Genomic DNA, 21,773 nt, shown 5'->3' with positions numbered 1-21,773 from the left:
TGAATGTATCTAATATAAGAAGAGATCAAATGAAAAACAAAATTAAAAAATTTTATAAACAAATTTCTCTTATAAAGGTTTGACCTTCAAGATATCCAAGTATGGGGGCAGCTAGGTGGCGCCATGGATAGAGCACCAGCCCTAGAGTCAGGAGTACCAGATTTCAAATCCCACCTCAGACACTTAATAATTACCTAGCTGTGTGGCCTTGGGTAAGCCACTTAACCCTATTTGCCTTGCAAAAAAGCTAAAAAAAAAAGATATGCAAGTAGGAGCAAATTAAAGGATATGAACAAAAAATTCACAAGAGAAGAATTACAAATTAGAAACAACTATATGAAAGAAGTCTTCAAATCACTGGTAATAGTAGAAATGCTATTCAAAACAGCTCACAACCACAAAAAAAATGGAAAAGATCACAAAGATATATAGTAAAGGTTAGGTATTATGGAAAGACAAGCACATTGTCTAATCTCCAAACTTTGGAGGCTGAGGAGCTGTGAGGCAAGGTTTCCAATCTGGCCATCTGATTTATGTATCCCATCTCTTGTCTTCAGACTGATCTCCAAACTCTGTTGGAAAGACAAGTGACACCCTCCACTCAATGATGAGCATTCTCAGACCTGGTCATACCCTTCACATCCCAGTGACTCTGAATTCCTGCAGAACATCAGCCAAACCTCAGTTTCTAACCCCCACACCACAGGATTCCTCATTCTCATCTCAATATTTCCATCAGAAATTTTCAACCAAATTCCATCCAGTCCTTCCATTATGCCTTCTGGAATGCCTGTTCCATAGCCAACACTTCCCTTCATCTTAAATCTTTTCCTCTCCTACTGTTTCTAACTATTAGCCATTACTGAAATCTAGCACTCTTCTGATGCCACAGATTCTCTTGCTACTCAGTACACTTAGTACTGGTTTCACCTTCACTCATTCTCAGCTCATTGAGTCAGGGGAGATGGAATACCCCTTGTACAATACTACTCGGTACTACTTCCAGTTTTCTCTTCCTTTGAGGTTCAGGCTAGTCATACCCAATCCCAATCAAAATCCTGGTAACCTGTTTGAAAATGAAGATTATAGAAGGGGTAGTCTATTGGAAGAGATGAGATAAAATGGGATTGCTTGAACAAGCAGAAGTCTCTCCCTTCCCTTATAAAACCCTACTCTTCAGCCATGCAATGACCCCTTGGTTCTCTCCCAGGTTATCTCACCTGAATTACACTAACTAAGAAAATATCCTTAAATAAATATTATTAAGGACTTACTAGATCCAAAGAGAGCAGCTCAGTGGTGCAGTGGACAGAGTCCTGGGCCTGGAGTCAGGAAGAGTCATCTTTGTAACTTCAAATATGGCCTCAGACTCTTACTAGCTATGTCACCCGGGAAAAATCATTTAATTCTTATTTTCCTCAGTTCTTCATCGGTAAAATGAGTTGGAATAGGAAATGGCAAACAGCTCATTAACATTGCCAAGAAAATCCCAAATGAGGTCACAAAGAGCCAGAAACAACTTAATAATAAAATGTGCAAAGCAATGGAAATAAAAATAGAAAAGATAGCACTTACTCTAAAGGCACTCACATCTATTTCAGAGAGACTGTACACTGTGCTAGGCCATAAAGTTTCAACTGAAAGTCAAGTGTAAAGGCTCTATGGTATTTCTACTTGATAAGAATCATATCAGTTTCTGTTACTGAAGTATTTGACAATGCCAAAGACTTTGTTGGCATCAACTCTTTTTTTCTGAGTCTTAAGGAGCTGAAAAAAATAGCATGATTATATCTCCACAGGGATTGCTTTCCAGAAGGTAACTTAGGGTATTAGATGGAAGCAGGGTTATATTCCAATGACTCTTGGGTTCAACTAGGTTGGGTTGCTTTAATTAGGTTGGATTGCTCACTTGGTTGACAGTTGGTGGAAATGACTGGAATAGCTTTCCTATGGAGTTCATTAAAAAAAGAAAGATTCTGTTCACCAAATATTGATAGCAGCACTTTTTGTAGAGGCAAAGAACTGGAAATGAAGTGGATGCCTTTTGACTGGGAAATGGCCAGACAAATTACTAATCAAACTAAGATTAATTCTGAGGACAGAAGAGGAAGAAATCTTTCTCTTTAATTATGAATAAAAAGATCTGAAGCCATGGGTAACACAACATCAATTTTCTTACAGTATGAAGACAGTGGTCATTTACAGTTGTCAATAATCTATGTGATTTTTTTTTGCATTAAAAGCATGTCCAGACCTGGTCAGGAGATATAGGTTCTTTTTTATGGTCCTGTCTGCATGACCTGCTCTTAGCCTCTTTGTTACTTTGTATAATAAGGAGATTACACTAGGTAACACATAAGGATGCTTTCTAGATCTATCTTGAGTCATTTGGTTGCTCTTGAAGATAGATGCTCTAGAAAACTGTTATGTGTTAGGGATCTTTTTTTCTTACTTTTTTCTGATATTAGAAAGATAAATATAATTGAATACTTTTTTCATTTTTCACATGACAACAAATATGTGGTGATAATGTACCTATAGAGCATTTTTTTTGTGTTTCTCAAAGTGCATTGGAGATTTATTAAGCAGCTCGGCTTTCCTTTTCAATGACAACTTTTCTTTTCACAAGGCAATGACTAATTCAGGTTTTTGAAGAGATAAAGTTGATTATAATGGGAAAGACTTCAGGGTTTTAGCCCTACTTCTACTCAGAACCATAAATATAAGTTACTAAGAAAAATAAGAAATATCCTGGCTTTTCAATAGAAGGCTAAACATATACAAAAATGACATCTTTGAAAGTGTTGACACCTTAGTTAAAATAATTATTTACCAAATTTGCCAATAGTGTGATAAATTAATTTGTTTTTGTAGAGGATATGTTTCTATAAAAGTATAAGAGATTGGATTAAATGCATCCTTAACCCAAAAGGTACCCTAGAAATTTTTTTTAGAGTAAACACAAATCTGAGAGGAACAGTTAACTCAGGGGCAGAGTTGGGATCCAAAAACTTATGACAGCCCAAACAACTGGGCTGCATCTAATAAAATGAAATTTAATAGGGATAAATGTTTAAATTCAAGAAATCAACTTCATAAAGACAAGATAGGGGAAGCAGGGTTATACAGCAGCTCAACTGAAAAAAAATCTAAAGATTTTAAATAGACTGCAAGTTAAACTTGAATCAATGTCTTGATGAAAGAGGAATAAAAGCTATTGAAGTATTTGAAAGGCTGTCTTCTGAGAAATTGGGTTTGTTTCTTTGGTGCCAGAGGGCAAAACTAGAGGAAATGGGTGAAAATTGCAAAGAGGCAGGAAAAAAAAATATTTCCTAATAATTCCCCTCACTGGAGATATTCAAGTAAAGATTTGATGACTGGCTGGGTATCTCACTGAGGAGAGTCTACTGGGAATAGGTGTTGGATAAGAAAGCCACTAAAGCTTCTTCTAACAGAAATTCTGCTAAATTTCTTTAACTTTAACTTGTTTTAATGTGTGAGGAACTTGGGAGATAGATCAGCAACTTCTCAGTAACTTATAGTCTTAGGGAGTTGCCTGGGGCAATAAGAAATTAAGTAATTTGTCTAGAATTTGTCATATATGTCAATTTGAACCCCATTCTTCCTGACTCCAACAGTCCTCTATTTACTATGTCACATTGTCTTGCAAGCAACTGGCCTTCTCTTAAAAGACAAGTTCAAAGACAAGTTTTTACTTAAGGTAAAAGGCTCTGGTTACTTGAGATGAGATAAATACAGCAAAAAATAAGCACCTTATAAAAATTTAAAACCATATTATTGCTCAGATGTTTCTAAAAAATTGTAGTAATTCTTTTTAAAAAGTCTAAAGCAAGTAGCACATATAAATATTCATATGCAGTTATGTCATTATACAAATATTTTAAGAGAGAGGATAATTTTTTAGTTACAACATATCTTACATTCTTCAATGAACTGATATACTGCTAGAAACTTCCCTAATAAAATAGTATAAAAATGCACACTAATTTTAAATAATTTTCAACAGTTGTGTCTGATATTAAAAATATATTACAGACTTCCGGCCAAGATGGCGGAAAGAAGACAGGCAAAGTTCTAAAGTCTCCTGATCTTTCCCTATCATATGAAAGAAACATCTTAACAGAAACATGACCCACAAAACCCAGAAAGAAAAGCCAGGAGAAAGAACATCTACCTCAGGATTTGTCTCCCTCAGCAGCATTAGACAAATTCGGGCCGGTGAGTCTGGGCGCAGAGGGTGGATCAGCCCTGGATCAGCCAGACTAGTGGCTGAATTGGAGTGGGGCAGTCTGAGGGCCCGAGAAGGGAACAGAGGTGTGCTGACCCTCTGGAGCTTGCCTACAGGGCTGGAGGGAGAGTTCCAGTGCAGGAGAGCTATGGACACCATCCCTGGGCTCCTCTGGTCTGAGGAACTCTGAGCCCATGCCTCCATTTCTCCTGAAGTCTCTTCCCAGAACAAACAATAGCAGACTACTTCTGCCTCAGGTACAGGTGTGTGACCAGTAGAACCAGCCCAGCTGACAATAGGGAGAGGAATGACCTCACCCCAGGGTAAAGCCCACCATTGATTGAAGGTAAAAGGATTCATTAGCTCCAACCCCTCACTTCAAGGTAAGGGAGAAGGCTTCAATCAAGGTCACAGACACTCCAGAGGAAGCAACCAGCACCTCCTACTGCAGCCAGAGAAATTACACTCAGTGAGTAAAGCCTCTAGTGATCCCAAGCCCCTGTGAACCAGCCCCTCCCCAACTCAAGGTCTTAGCAAAATGAAGAAGGGTCAGCGGAAAGGTGGATCCAGAGAAAAATTCTTGGAAGGGAAAAACCCTAACTCAGAGACCTAGAACCTCTGAGGAGAATATGATCTGGTCTTCAGTACAGAAAGACTTCCTTGAAGAAATAAGGAAAGAGTTTAAAAATCAACTGGAAAATTTGGGAGAGACAATTAATACCTTGCAACAAGAAAACAGATCCTTAGAAAATACAATTGGACAAATACAAAATGATAATAATTCTTTCAGATCCTCAATTAGGCAAATGCAAAAAGAAAATAATTCTCTTAAAACCTCAATTTGTCAGATGGAAAGCTCTTTCAAAAAGTAGAACTGACCAATTGGAAAAGGAGTTGCAAAAGGTTAATGAAGAAAATTCCTCTCTAAAAAAAAAGAATGGAGTCTGCAGAAACTAATGACTTCATGAGACAGCAGGAGTCAGTCAAAGAAAACCAAAAAAATAGAAAAAATAGAAGAAAATTTAAAACACCTCATCAGCAAAACCACTGACCTCTAGAATAGGTCGAGAAGGGGCAACCTGAAAATTATTGGACTTCCTGAAAACATTGAAGAAAGAAAAAAAGCCAGGACTTAATATTACAGGATTTAGTGATGGAAAAATGCCCTGATATCATGGAACCAGAGGGCAAAGAAGTTATTGAAAGAATACAATGTTCCCCTCCAGAAAAACACCCTAAAAATGAAAACACCAAGGAATGTTGTGGCCAAATTCCAGAACTATCAGATAAAAGAGAAAATCCTGCAAGCAGCCAGAAAGAAACAATTTAAATATCAAGGAACCACAGTAAGGATGTGGCTTCATCAACATTAAGGGATCGAAGGGCCTGGAAAAAGATATTTTGAAGAGCAAGGGAGTTTGGAATGCAGTCAAGAATCCACTATCCTGGAAAGCTGAACCTTCTCTTCCAGGGGAAAAAGATGGACATTTAACAAAATGGAAGAATTCCGAAAAATCCTGATGAAAAGACCAGAGCTAAAAAGAAATTTGGACATCAAACAGGAGTTTCAAGACACACATGAAAAGGTAAAAAAAGGGGGGGGCCAATAAAAGAAAAAAAAACTGCTATCCAATAAGTTTAAACTGGCTATATTCCAGCAAGGGGAAAAAGATTCTCATAGATCTTGAGAATTGTAACTCTAATTGAGAGACTATATCTAGCCAGAAGTAATAGACATTCATGACCTATCCATGAGACTACTATCCAATGAGATGTAACTGGCTTTAACCCCACTTGTGAGAAAGACTCTAATAACTCTCAAGAATTTTAACTCTATTAGATAGAATGTATTTAGCTAGAAGTGACAGATAAACAGAATTTTCTATGATTCAGAATGATCTAAAGAAACACTACCTCCTTAAAAAGGGGGACAAGGAAGGAGATGGGAGGAGGGAGGGGATTAAATGGGCAAATCTCATTACACTAAGAGGTACTAAATACCTATGGTAATAGAAGGGAGGAGATGAGAAACATCTGAATCTTCTTCTCATCAGACCTGGCTTAAAGTCAACTTACACATACTTAATTAACTTAAAAAATCAGCTAACCTTTCAAGTATTAAAAGGTGAAAAGGGGAGGGGTCATGGAGAAAGAGAAGGGGAGTGGGAAAAAAGGGGGAACTAACAAAATTAAGGGAAGGGAAAAGGGAAAAAGGGAAAGGGGAAAGAAAGGGGTGATATAGGAGGGCAAACACTGAAGGGGGTGGTATCCCGAAACAAAATACTGGAGAATATGGATGGGGGTGGGGAAGGGGAAAAATACAAGCAGAGGGAAGAAAGCATGGAGGGCAAATAAAGAATTAGTAATCATAACTTTGAATGTGAATGGGATGAACTCTCCCTTAAAATGTAAGTGAATAGCAGAGTGGATTAAAAACAAGAATCCTACAATATGCTGCTTACAAGAAACTCATTTGGAGCAGAGAGATACATATAGAGTAAAGGTAAAAGGTTGAAGCAAAATATATTTTGCTTCAACTGAAATTTAAAAAAAGCAGGGGTAGCAATCCTTATCTCAGACAAAGCAGCAGCAAAAAATAGATAGCGTTAAAAGAGATAAGGAAGGAAACTTTATCCTCCTAAAAGGTACCATAGACAATAAAGTTATTTCAATACTGAATATATATGCACCAAATTCTTAGAGGAGAAGCTGAATTCACTACAGAAAGACATAGACAGCAAAACTGTACTAGTGGGAGACCTCAACCTCCCACTCTCAGATCTAGATAAATCGAATCATAAAATAAACAAAGAAGAAGTTAAGGGGGTAAATAGATTGTTAGAAAAACTAGATGTGGTAGACTTATGGAGGAAATGGAATGGGGATAGAAATGAATATACTTTTTTCTCTGCTGTACATGGAACTTATACAAAAACTGACCATGTACTAGGACATAAAAACCTAATGATCAACTGCAGAAAGGCAGAAATAGTGAATACATCTTTCTCAGATCACAATGCAATAAAAGTCACATGCAATATTGGGCCAAGGAGATATAGACCCAGAACCAATTGGAAACTGAATAATCTCATTTTAAAGAATGAGTGGACCAAAAAACAAATTATAGAAAGAATTAACAATTTTATCCTAGATAATGATTATAATGAAACAACATACCCAAACTTATGGGATTCACTCAAAGCAGCTCTCAGGGGATATATTATAGCTTTAAAGGCTTGCATGAATAAATTGGAGAAAGAGGAAATCAATGAACTAAACATGCAACTAAAAAAATTAGAGAAAGAACAAATTAAAAATCCCCAATTAAATACCAAATTAGAAATTCTAAAAATTAAAGGAGAAATTAATAAAATCAAAAGCAAAAAACTATTGAATTAATAAATAAAACCAAAAATTGGTATTTTGAAAAAACCAATAAAATTGATAAATCTCTGGTTGATTTGATTAAAAAAAGAAAGAAGAAAAACAAATTTCTAGTATCATAAATGAAAAAGGTGAACTCACCACCAATGAGGAGGAAATTAAAGTAACAATTCGAAATTATTTTACCCAACTCTATGCCAATAAATTTGATAATCTAATTGAAATGGATGAATATTTACAAAAATATAAGTTGCCCAGGTTAAATGAAGAGGAGATTAAATACCTAAACAAACCTATCTCAGAAAAAGAAATTCAACAAGCCATCATTGAATTCCCTAAGAAAAAAATCTGCAGGGCCTGATGGATTCACAAATGAATTCTCCCAAACATTTAAGGAATAACTGGTTCCAATTCTATATAAACATTTTGGAAAAATAGGGAATGATGGAACTCTGCCTAACTTTATGAAACCAATATGGTGCTGTTACCTAAACCAGAAAGAGTTAAAACAGAGAAAGAAAATTATAGACCTATCTCCCTGATGAATATAGATGCAAAAATCTTAAATAAAATCTTAGCAAAATGATTACAACAAGTTATCACTAGGATAATACATTATGATCAAGTAGGATTTATCCCAGGAATGCAAGATTGGTTCAATATTAGGAAAACTGTTAGTATACTCAATTATATCAACAACAAACCTATCAGAAATTATATGATCATGTCAATAGATGCTGAAAATCTTTTGACAAAATACAGCATACATTCCTGCTAAAAACACTAGAGAGTGTAGGAATAAATGGACTGTTCCTTAAAATAATTAGCAGTATCTATCTGAAACATCAACAAGCATTATATTCAATGGGGAGAGGCTAGGGCATTCCCAATAAGGCCAGGGGTGAAACAAGGGTGCCCACTATCACCACTACTATTCAATATTGTATTAGAAATGTTAGCTTCAGCAATTAGAGAAGAAAAAGAAATTGAAGGAATTAGAATTGGGAAGGAAGAGACAAAACTCTCACTCTTTGCAGATGACATGATGGTATACCTAGAGAATCCCAAGAAATCATCCAAAAAACTACTGGAAACAATTAGCAATTTTAGCAAAGTTGCAGGTTATAAAATAAACCCTCATAAATCCTCAATTTTTCTATATATGTCTAGCAAGATACAGCAGGAAGAGCTAGAAAGAGAAATCCTATTCAAAGTAACCTCAGACAATATAAAATACCTGGGAGTCTATTTGTCAAGACAGACTCAGAAACTTTTTTGAAAACAATTATAAAACACTTCTCACACAAATGAAATCAGATTTAAATAACTGGGCAAATACCAATTGCTCATGGATAGGTAGAGCTAATATAATAAACGTGACAATTCTACCAAAACTAAACTACCTGTTTAGTGCCCTACTAATCAAAATTCTATAATATTACTTTAATGAGTTAGAAAAAATTGTAAGTAAATTCCTATGGAGAAATAAAAAGTCAAGAATTTCCAGGAGTTTAATGAAAAAAAGTATAAAAGAAGGGGGCTTAGCCCTACCTGATCTAAAATTATATTATAAAGCATCAGTCATCAAAACTGGTATTGGCTAAGAAATAGAGTGGTGGACCAGTGGAATGGACTTGGTGCAAAAGCAGGAGATGATTATAGTAATCTGATGTTTGATAAACCCAAAGAGTCCAGCCACTGGGATAAAAACTCCCTCTTTGATAAAAACTGCTGGGATAATTGGAAGTTAGTATGGAAGAAACTTAGATTAGACCAACACCTCACACCCTTTACCAAGATGAGATCCAAATGGTTACAGGACTTAGACATAAAAAACAATACTATAAGCAAATTAGAAGATCCAGGACTAGTTTACCTGTCAGATCTATGGAAAGGGGAGCAGTTTATGACTAAGGAAGAGTTGGAGAACATCACCAAAAACCAATTAGATGATTTCAATTACATTAAATTAAAAAGCTTTTGCACAGATGAAACCACTGTAACCAAGATCAAAAGAAATGAAGTAAATTGACATAAAATCTTTACAACTACTGATTCTGATAAATGACTCATTTCTAAAATATACAGACAACTGAGTCTTTTTTTAAAATAAGTTATTTCCCAATTGACAAATGGTCAAAGGATATGCAAAGGAAATTTACAGATGAGGAAATCAAAGCAATCCATAGCCATATGAAAAATTGCTTTAAATCATTAAATATTAGAGAAATGCAAATTTAAGCTTCTCTGAGGTACCACCTCACCCCTCTCAGATTGGCCAATATGACCAGAAAGGATAATGATTATTGTTGGAAGGGTTGTGGGAAATCTAGGACACTATTACAGTGTTGTTGGAGCTGTGAGCTCAACCAACCTTTCTGGAGAGAAATTTGGAACTATGCCCAAAGGGCAACAAAAATGAGCATATCCTTTGACCCAGCAATACCACTACTGTGTCTGTACCCTGAATAGATGATGAAAAAGGGTAAAAAAAATCACTTGTACAAAAATATTTATAGCAGCCCTGTTTGTGGTGGCAAAGAATTGGAAATCAAGTAAATGTCCTTCAGTTGGGGAATAGCTTAGCAAACTGTGGTATATGTATGTCATGGAACACTATTGTTCTATTAGAAACCAGGAGAGACGGGATTTCAGGGAAGCCTGGAGGGATTTGCATGAACTGATGCTGGGTGAGATGAGCAGAATCAGAAAAACAATGTACACCCTAACAGCAACATGGGGTGATGTTCAACCTTGAAGGACTCGCTCATTCCATTAGTGCAACAATCGGAACAATTCTGGGCTGTCTGCAAAGGACAATACCATCTGTATCTAGATAAAGAGCCGTGGAGTTTGAACAAAGTTCAAGGACTATTTCCTTTAATTTAGGAAAAAAATAGATTTCCTATTGTCTGATCTTGTTCCCTCTTAGACTTCTTGTCTCTTCCTTAAGGCTATGATTTCTCTCTCGTCACACTCAATTTGGATCAATGTGCAACAAGTAAAGACTGACAGATTGCTTTCTGTGGTGGGGGGAAGTAAGATTGGGGGAAAACTGTAAAACTCAAATAATATCTTTAATAATATATATATATATATATATATATATATATATATATATATAAAGAAAAAAGAGGGAAAGTGTGTAAACTATAGTAACAAAAATTCAAAATAAATGTCTATAATGTAATAATGAGCATTTTTTTCAAAATATCAATCATTTAGTTATACCCTATCTAGGTATAAGATGATCATGGAAAGATATAATTTAAAAAAAAATATTTGTGACAATAACAGTAACAATAAGGTCAGTACCTCCTATTGGTATGGTTACACCATTTTAAAAATATTTAAATTTTTTTTTATTTTTCCACCTACATGCAACAATAAGAAGTTTTCAATAATCAATGTAAGGTTTTGAGTTTCACATTTTTGTCCCTTCCCCCTCCTCCTGACAGAAAGTAATGTAATACAGGTCCTGTTCTACATATATAAATACAGTTATATTCTTTTCTCAGTGCTTTCTCATGTCTTAAATAGAATCTAGTGAAATCCAAAATGGAAATGTAAGGTTTCAAAGTTGATAGGAAAGATTTTGCTAAGAAAATAAATCATTCTTTACTAAAGAGTAAGATAAAGTCAAAGAAAAAATTGAAATTACTAAAAAAGGCAAAAATGACATCATTTTAAACATTTCTAACTTTTATAACAGATCATTTTATAGTTTTATAAATTTAATTTATTATTTTTTGCATGAAAAAGTATTTTCTAACATAATATGATGACAAAGTGTTGACAGAATGAAACTGCTCAATTAGTTTAATGTATAATATTTTTAAGTGATACTTTTGTCATTCTTTTTCCTCAAAAAATTTAATTCATTAAATTTATTATATTAAGACAATAAGTGGGTATGATCCATTTATGGGGAAGGGAACATGAGAAGGATGAAATCACAGACCTTTGAAGTATTGAAGTTAACGCTCTATGGTTTCCTCACATATTTCTGGGACCCTTTACAACTTCCCAGGTTTCATACGATATTTGGGGTCATTAGGTGTTCAGATCATGGCCTGAGCCCAGACCAATACAAAAGCCCCTCCTTTTCAGCTTCTTTGTATGTGTTGACTTTCCTCAATAAATTGTGAGCTCCTGGAGGGCAGGCACTCATGCTTTTTTTTTCTATCATCAGTACTTATCACAGAAGCTGGCACATAGCAAATCCTTAATAAACACTTACTGACTCTGACTCTATGCTTGGTCAAAAGTCCATAAACAAGCACCTTTAATTAAGACAGAAAAGTAAAGTTTTTGCATTTAAGATACAAGATAGTTAATCCCTCAAATTCTCTTCTAATTTCTTTACTTCCCTACCACAATAAGAAGACAATATCCTTTCAGACTCACAATCCTAGTGCCATTTGCCTCTTGAGGTTCTTTTCCAACCTCAAGGAAACAGGCTAGCAAAGATGATATCTTGGAGTTGGCTCCTATGGTATCTCTGGCCAGGCCATCACACAGAACTTTCTCCAATGAACTCTAGGCTCAGCAGGCCTTGCTGCTGACCTCCAACTTCTACAGTGCTCAGCTCTGATTCTCTCTCTTATTCCTCTCTCTCCAAACAATTGCTTTCCTCCAGTTCTATAATGGTTCTACTTTACCTCTCTGCCCTTCTAAGGCAGACTCCCTGCTTCTCCTTTCTTGGTCAGCATTTCTGTTTTATTTGGTGCTTTCATATTTCTGGTCCACATGTATTTTATGGAATCCCACATTTAATCACAGGGCAAAGGGATGTCTTTTATCTAGTTACTAAAAACATTAACTTTGCTTTGTTTTAAACAAAAATCACAGGAATCTAAAAGAAAGTACATTTAATTAAAACAATTAAAAAAGACAGAATAGTAAAGTTTCTGCACTTAGAGAAAACAAGTGGTATCTGAAGCTATGGTAAAGAACATTCATTGTGACAAACTCTGACCATAGGAAAATATCTGGCCATTTTACCTCTTTCTCTCTTTTTTTTTTCTATTTTCACTTATCCTCTAGTGGTATCTGTTAAGTTTATAATAGTGATTTCAAGAAGTCAATTTCATTATTCAGTGTAAAAGGAGTAGCTATGTTCTTCATTTACAATTTAAAAAATTAACACAAGGTAAAAAATGAATAATATTCAACAGGGAAGGTAAGAGACCTTTGTTCTATTATTTTCTCCTATGAATGATATGGTTATGATTATATATAAATCATTTAATTTTTCTGGGCAGAGAAAATAAAAGATGTGACAGGAAAACTTTTAATTTTATATTTTGAAAATGTTTTAAAGCAGCCCAGAATTCATCTTTTCATGTCACATTGATATTAATTTTGTAATAAATTGCAAGAATTACTATGACTATGCCAGGAATATACAATTCCTTGTTTGGGCTTGCCCAGTGTCTTGCCCCAGGCCTGCCTCAGATTCCTTGTCTATTAAATAACTATATTATTCTAGCCTCTTCTAGTTCTAAATTCTGGAATTCTTCGTATCATATAAAAGCAAAAAACAGAATCCCAGTGAAGTTAAGAATAATTTAGTATTTCCACTTTTATGTGGACATATGAATTAATTTTTTAGATGTATCAATTGCAGTTTGCAAATATTGCAACAGACGGATTATCTCAGCTGAGTTTGCATTAAAACCACTGCCAATTTAAACAAAGGTTTCTTAAGAAAGCTGTATTTTGCTGCTAATTAAGAAACTTGATCATCTTATTAGAGTTATTATGACAGCTTAATTGATTAACTGAATCCAAGGAATATATTTTGCAGGTTTCCAAAAGGAATGGAGTAAAGTCCTTCAAGGACTACATCCTAAAAAAGGAAACACTATGAAGGATCCTAGGTTTAAAGAGCAGCAACTTGCTGCAGTTCCCAGTTGATAACATAAAAAAAATTTAAAAGCCACCAAAATCCTACTAGGGTTTCTGGGTTACACCACTGGAGTGTAAACTGAGCCAGGTGCTCTGACTTCACAGCTCTGCTGTGTCTGAATATGCAGAAACCGATGACCAGTGTTGAGTGGGCTAAGTGGTGAACTCTCTCAGTGTTTTTGAAGGACCAGCCTAGCTCAGTTATTAAGTATTCCTCATCAGTCTAGCTACACATGATGCATTTCTCTGCTATAGCAACTCTTAGATCCATCTCCTAAATTGCATGGGGGTCACAATCCAAACTGGTGGCAGGTTCTCACAAACCACTGGAATCATTGCTTCCTGGGGTCTTTGAGAAGGGATTTTAAAGTGGAGGGGAGTGTCACACCTCTACAAATTTGCTCCTCTACAACTTCCTTCAGTGGTCTAGCACCATGAAAAATGTATTCTACCCACTTCAATAAATCAATCTAAACTTCCAGCCAAGATAGTGGGGAGAAGACAGGCACTGTGTTAAGGTCTCCTGTTTTCCCCTCAGAAATAATATGGAAAGAAACCTCTTAACAGAAATCCTATCGACAAAACCCAGAAAGAGAAGCTGAGAGAAGAACATCTACCGAAAGGTCTGTCTCCTGAGATCGTGGGTGAATGGGGGGCAGAGAGCAGAGAGCCAGTGGGGGCAGGGTGAAAATCAGATTAACCTAAGATCAACCACAGAGGCTTTGACCATGGGAGCAGGGATCCAAGGCTGCAGAGGCTTTGTCCATGGGATCAGAGGACTGGGGAGACCCAGAACAGAGAATTGCAGAGTGCTGCTGGACATCAATTGCCTAAGCTGAGGGCGTGAGCTCCATACATATAGCAGAGCCCTCTTCCCAGAACAAACACAGGAACAGCCCCCCTTCCCCCCACCCCAGGCTCAGGCTTGGGTAGCAGAGCTACCTTAGGTGAACAGGGAGAGTAATTACCTCACCCCCAGGGCCAAGCCCACATTGTTCAAGGATATTTCAGACCCTGTTGTCTTCCTACCCCACTCCAGGCCTAGGGAGAGAGCCTCAAATCAAGACATGGTCTAGAGAAAGTAAAACAGCACCCCCTACTGGCCAGTCCACTTGAAATTACTAAGCCAAGTGAGCAAAGCCTCTAGGGATTTCAAAACCAAAGCGCTGTGAGCAAGCACCATCTCCAACACAAGATCCTAGGAAAATGAAGAAAGGCTGGCAGAAAGGGTGATCCATAGAAAACTAGCTAGAAGATAAAGACTCTGACTCAGAGAGATCTAGAACTTCTGAGGAGAATAAGAATTGGTCTCTAGCCCAGAAAGACTTCCTAGAAGAAATCAAGAAGGAGTTAAAACATCAATTGGGAAAAAATGGAAAAAGAAACTCAAGAGAAAATTAACACCTTGCAAGAGAAAATTAACATCTCACAATAAGGAAAAAAAATCCTTGGAAAATACAATTGGACAAATGCAAAAAAGAAAATTATTCTCTCAAATCTCAATTGGGCAAATGGAAAACTCCTTCAAAATTAAAACTAACCAATTTGAGAAGGGGTTGCAAAAGGTAAATGAAGAAAATTTTTCTCTAAAAAAGGAATGGAATCTGTGGAAACCAATGAGTTCAAGAGAAAAGAATCTGTTAAACAAAACCAAAAAAATCAAAAAAATAGAAGTAAATGTAAAATACCTCATTGGCAAAACTAATGACTTCAAGACCTCAAGAATAGAACTAGGAGAGACAATATAAGAATCATTGGGCTTCTTGAAAACATTAAAGAGAGAAAAAAATCCTGGACTTAATATAACAGGATTTAGTGATGGAGAACTACCCTGATATCATGGAACCAGAGGGAAAAATAGTTATTGAAAGAATACATTGATCCTCTCTGGAAAGGGATCCCAAAATGAAAACACCAAGGAATATTGTGGCCAAATTCCAGAACTATCAAATAAAAGAGAAAATCCTGCAAGCAGCCAGAAAGAAACAATTTAGATACCAAGGATCCACAGTAAGGATTACACAGGACCCGGCTCCATCAACATTAATGGGTCAAAGGGCCTGGAATGAGATATTCTGAAGAGCAATGGAGCTTGGAATGCAGCCAATAATCCACTACCTAGCAAAACTGAGCCTTCTCTCCCAGGGAAAAGGATGGACATTTAACAAAATAGGAGACTTCCATCTCTTCCTGATGAAAAGACCAGCGCTAAATAGAAAATTTTGACATCAAACAGGAGACTCAAGAGACATATGAAAGGGTTAAAAAAAAGGGGGGGATAAAGAAAAACAACTGCTATTCAATAAGATGAAACTGGCTATATCCCCAGCTGGGAGAAAGATTGTCATAACTCTTGAGAATTGAAGCTCTATTAGAAAGAATATACTAAGCCAGAAGTGATGGACACTTATGACTTATCCGTGACTCTGATAGAATGATTTAAATACAATATCTCCTTAAAAAGGGGAGAGTAGTAAAGACACAGGAGGGTGGAGGAGATTGAATGGGGTGAATCACATTACGTAAAGAGGTACAAAGGACCTATTGCAATGGGGGGGGGGGGGGAAGGAGGTGAGAACTGCCTGAATCTTACTCTCATCAGCTTAGGCCTAAAGTTAAGATACAGATGCTCAGTTAAGTTGAGAAACTTATCTTACCTTTCAAGTGTAAAAAGGGAAGGGGAAAGGAGGAGGGGGGAAGAAAAGGAAGGGAAGGAAGAAGGGGCAAAGGGAAAGGGGGGAAAAGGGGGGGTTGGATACAAGGGGGCAAATATACTGAAGGTGGTGGTATTCAGAAACAAAATACTGGGGAATATGGATAGAATGAAAAAAATGGAAAAATTTAAACAGAGGGAAGATAATGTTGTCAATAAAGAGTTAATAATTATAACTTTGAATGTAAATGGGATGAACTCTCCCATAAAACATAAGTGAATAGCAGAGTGGATTAAAAACCAGAATCCTACAATATGCTGCTTACAAGAAACTCATCTGAAGCAGAGAGATATATACAGATAAAGGCAAAAGGTTGGAGCAAAATATATTTTGCTTCAGCTGAAGTGAAAAAAAAGCAGGGGTAGCAATTCTTATCTCAGACAAAGCAACTGCAAAAATATATCTCATTAAAAGATATGAGGAAGGAAACTATATCCTCCTAAAAGGTACCATAGATAATGCAGCAATTTCAACACTGAATATTTATGCACTAAGTGGTATAGCATCCAAATTTTTAGAGAAGTTTAATGAGTTACAGGATGACATAGATAGCAACTGGTGGGAGAACTCAACCTCCCACTCTCAGATTCGATAAATCTAACCATAAAATAAACAAGAAGCAAATAAAGGAGGTAAATAGATTGTTAGAAAATCTAGACATAATAGAATTTTGGAGAAAGCTGAATGGGGATAGAAAGAAATATACTTTTTTTCCCCATAGTGTATGACACTTACACAAAAATTGACCATGTACTACTAGACCATAAAAACCTAATAATAAAAATGCAGAAAGGCAGAAATAGTGAATACATCCTTCTCAGATCATAATGCAATAAAAATAACATGCCATAATGGGCCAGGGAGAGATAGACCTAAAACTAATTGGAAACTAAATAACCTCATTTTAAGGAATGAGGGGAATCAAACAACAAATTATAGAAAGAATCAATGATTTCATCCTAGATAATGATAATAATGAGACAACATACCAAAATTTATGGGATACAGCCAAGGCAATTGTCAGGGGTTAAATTAAATCTTTAAATGCTTACATGGATAAATTGGAGAAAGAGGAAATGAATGAATTAAACATGCAACTAAAAATTAGAGAGAGAACATATTAAACCCCCCAATTAAATACCAAATTAGAAATTCTAAAAATTAAAGGAGAAATGAATAAAATCAAAAGCAAGAAAACTATGGAATTAATAAATAAAACCAAGAGTTGGTTTTTTATGGGGGGGAAAAACAACAAAATTGATAAACAAATTGAAAAATTGAAAAACAAATAACCAGTATCATAAATGAAAAAGGTGAATTTACCACCAATGAGGAGGAAATTAAAGTAAAAATGCGGAATTATTTTGCCCAAATGTATGCTAATAAATTTGATAATCTAAGTGAAATGGATGAATATTAACAAAAAAAAATAATTTGCCCAGGTTAAATGAAGAGGAAATTAAATATTTAAATAACCTATCTCAGAAAAAGAAATTTCAACAAGCCATTATTGAACTCCCTAAGAAAATAGCTCCAGGATCAGAAGGATTCACAAATGAATTCTATCAAACATTTAAGGAACAATTACTTCCAATTCTATATAAAATCTTTAGCAAAATAGGTGAGGACAGAACTTGTTCTAACTCTTTTATGATGCTAATATGGTACTGATATTTAAAACAGGAAGAGTCAAAACAGAGAAAGAAAATTATAGACCTATCTCCCTAATGAATACAGATGAAAAAATCTTAAATAAAATCTTAGCAAAGCAATTATAGCAAGTTATCACTAGGATAATACACTATGACCAAGCAGGATTTATCCCAGTAATGCAAGATTGGTTCAGTATTAGAAAAACTGTTAGTTTAATTAACTATATCAATAATAAACCTATCAGAAATCATATGATTATATCAATAGATGCTGAAAAAACTTTTGACAAAATACAACACCCATTCCTGCTGAAAACACTAGAGATTGTAGGAATAAATGGATTGTCCCTTAGAATGATAAGTAGTACCTATCTGAAACCATCAACAAGCATTATATACAATGTGGATAAGCTAGAGGCATTCCCAGTAAGATCAGCGGTGAAACACAGATGCCACTACTTTTTAAAATTTTTTGAAAGATTTTATTTATTTTGAATTTTACAATTTTTCCCCCTATTCTTGCTTCCCTCCCTGCACCCCCCCACAGAAGGCATTCTGTTAGTCTTTACATTGGTTCCATGATATGCATTGATCTAAGTTGAATGTGATGAAAGAGAAATCATATCCTTAAGGAAGAAACATAAAGTATGACATATAGCAGAATTATATAATAAGATAACTTTTTTTTTAAAATTAAAGGTAATTGTCTTTGGTCTTTGTTCAAACTCCACAATTCTTTCTCAGGATACAGATGGCATTTTCCATTGCAGATATCCCAAATTTGTGTCTGATTGTTGCCCTGTTGGTATGAGCAATTCCATTAAGGTTGATCATCTCTCCCATGTTGCTGTTAGGGTGTACAGTGTTCTTCTGGTTCTGCTCATCTTGCTCAGCATCAGTTCATGCAAATCCTTTCAAACTTCCCAGAATTACCATCCCTCCTGGTTTCTAATTAAACAATAGTGTTCCATCATATACATGTGGTATCACAGTTTATTAAGCTATTCCCCAATTGATGGAAATTCACTCAATTTCTAATTTTTTGGCACCATAAACAGAGTTGCTATGAATATTTTTGTACAAGTGGTGTTTTTACCCTTTTTCATAATCTCTTCAGAGTACAAAACCAGCAGTGCTATTGCTGGATTAAAGGGTATGCACATTTTTATTGCCTTTTGGGCATAATTTCAAATTGCTCTCCAGAAAGGTTGGATGAGTTCACAGATCCATCAACAATGTATTAGTGTCTCAGATTTCCTTTCCAATACTGATCACTGTCTTTTCTGGTTATATTGGCCAGTCTGAGAGGTGTGAGGTGGTACCTCAGAGATGCTTTAATTTGCATTTCTCTAATAAGCAGTGATTTAGAGCAATTTTTCATATGACTATGGATTGCTTTAATTTCCTCATCTGTAAACTGACTTTGCATATTCTTTGATCATTTGTCAATTGGGGAATGGCTTGTCTTTTTTTTTTAATTTGACTCAGTACTCTATTTTAGAAATTAGTTCTATGTCAGAAATACTAGTTGTAAAAATTGTTTCCCAGTTTACTACATTTCTTTTGATCTTGGTTACAGTGGTTTTTGTCTGTGCAAAAGCTTTTTAATTTAATGTAATCAAAATTGTCTAGTTTGTTTTTAATGATGTTCTCCACCTCTTCCTTGGGCATAAACTACTTCCCTTTCCATAGATCTGACAGGTAAACTATTCCTTGATCTCTTAGTTTGCTTATAATATTGTTTTTTATGTCTAGATCCTGTATCCATTTTTATCTTATCTTGGTATAGGGTATGAGGTGTTGATCTAATTCAAGTTTCTTCAATACTTACTAATAAATTCATATGGAGAAATAAAAAGTCGAGAATCTCCAGGGATTTAATGAAAAAAAGTGCAAAAGAAGGTGATAGCCCTACCAGATCTAAAATTGTATTATAAAGCACCAGTCCTCAAAACTGTCTGGTATTGGCTAAGAAACAGAGTGGTGGATCAGTAGACTAGACTAGGTACAGTAGCAGGAATTGATTATAGTAATCTGCTATTTGATAAACCAAAAAAGTCCAGCTATTTGGATAAAAACTCTCTCTTTAATAAAAACTGTTGGGAAAATTGGATGTTATCACCACTACTGTTCAATACTGTGTTAGAAATGTTAGCTTCAGCAATAAGAGAAGAAAAAGAAATTGAAGGAATTAAAATTGGGAAGAAATGAAACTTTCACTCTTTGCAGATGATATGATGGTATGCCTAGAGAATCCTAAAAAATCATCGAAGAAACTACTAGAAACAATTAGCAACTTTTGCAAAGTAGCAGGATATAAAATAAGCCCTCATAAATCTTTAGCATTTCTATATATTAATAGCAAGATATAGCAGCAAGAGCTAGAAAGAGAAATCCCATTCAAAATAACTTCAGTCAATATAAAATACTTGGGAATTTACCTGCCAAGGCAGACTCAAAAATTCTATGAAAACAACTACAAAACACTTCTCTCACAAATAAAATCAGACTTTAAAAACTGGGCAAATATCAACTGCTCATGGATAAGCTGAGCTAATATAATAAAAATGAAAATTTGACCTAAATTAAACTCCTTATTTAGTGCCCTACCAATCAAAATCCCCCAAAAACTACTTTAATGAGTTGGAAAAAATTGAAAGTAAATTCATATGGAGAAATAAAAAGTCAAGAATTTCCAGGGATTTAATGAAAAAAGTGTAAAAGAAGGTAGCTTAGCCCTACCCGATGTAAAATTATATTACAAAACATCAGTCATCAAAACTGTCTGGTATTGTCTAAGAAACAGAATGGTGCATCAGTGGAATAGACTAGGTGCAATAGCAGGAAATGACTATAGTAATCTGCTACAAGATAAACCCAGAGTCCAGTTTTGTGGATAAAAACTCTCTTCAATAAAAACTGTTGGGAAAATTGGGAGTTAGTATGGCAGAAACTCTGATTACACCAACACCTCACACTTTATACCAAGATAAGATCAAAATGGATACAGGATTTAGACATAAAATACAATTTTATAAGCAAAATAGCAGATCAAGGAATAGTTTACTTATGAGATCTATGGAAAGGGAAGCAGTTTATGACCAAGGAAGAGATGGAGAACATCATTAAAAACAAACTATTTAATTTTGATTACATTAAATTAAAAAGATTTGCACAGACAAAACCACTGTAACCAAGATCAAAAGAAATGTAGTAAATTGGGAAACAATTTTTACAACTAGTGTTTCTGAAAAAGGACTCATTTCTAAAATTATATATAGAGAATTAGGTCAAATTTATTTTAAGAAAGCCATTCCTCAATTAACAAATGGTCAAAGCATATGTAGAGGCAATTTACAGATAAGAAAATCAAAGCTATCCAAAGTCATCTGAAAAATTGCTCTAAATATTACTCATTAGAGAAATGCAAATTAAAGCATCTCTGAGGTAGACCTCAGAGCTCTCAGACTTGACAATGTGACCAGAAAGGACAATGATCAATGTTGGAAGGGATGTGGGAAATCTAGGACACTAAAGCAGTGTTGGTGTACTGTGAACTCATCCAACCCTTCTGAAGAGCCATTTGGAATTATGCCCAAAAGGCAACAAAAATGTGCATACCCTTTGATCCAGCAATAGCACTGCTGGTTCTATACCCTGAAGAGATTATGAAAAAAGGTAAATATATCACTTGTACAAAAATATTCATAGATGCTCTATTTGTGGTTGCAAACAATGGAAATAGAGTGAATGCCCATCAATTGGGGAATGGCTGAACAAACTGTGGTATATGTACCTTACGGAACACTATTGTTCAATTGGAAACCAGGAGGGAATGGGATTTCAGAGAAGTCTGGAGGGATT

At 35.3% G+C, this 21,773-nt stretch overlaps 1 protein-coding gene across 4 annotated transcripts in view; it reads right to left on the bottom strand.

Moving 5' to 3' along the window:
- KIAA0825 (KIAA0825 ortholog) overlaps positions 1 to 21,773 on the bottom strand; it is a 547,976-nt gene that overhangs the window by 286,490 nt on the left and 239,713 nt on the right. The gene's annotated exons all lie outside the window — the stretch shown is intronic.

The sequence above is a fragment of the Macrotis lagotis genome, chromosome X, assembly GCF_037893015.1.
Source record: "Macrotis lagotis isolate mMagLag1 chromosome X, bilby.v1.9.chrom.fasta, whole genome shotgun sequence".
Classification (NCBI taxonomy): Eukaryota; Metazoa; Chordata; class Mammalia; order Peramelemorphia; family Peramelidae; genus Macrotis; species Macrotis lagotis.
Note: the sequence above shows the minus strand (reverse complement) of the source record. Positions and strands in the feature narration are given on the sequence as shown.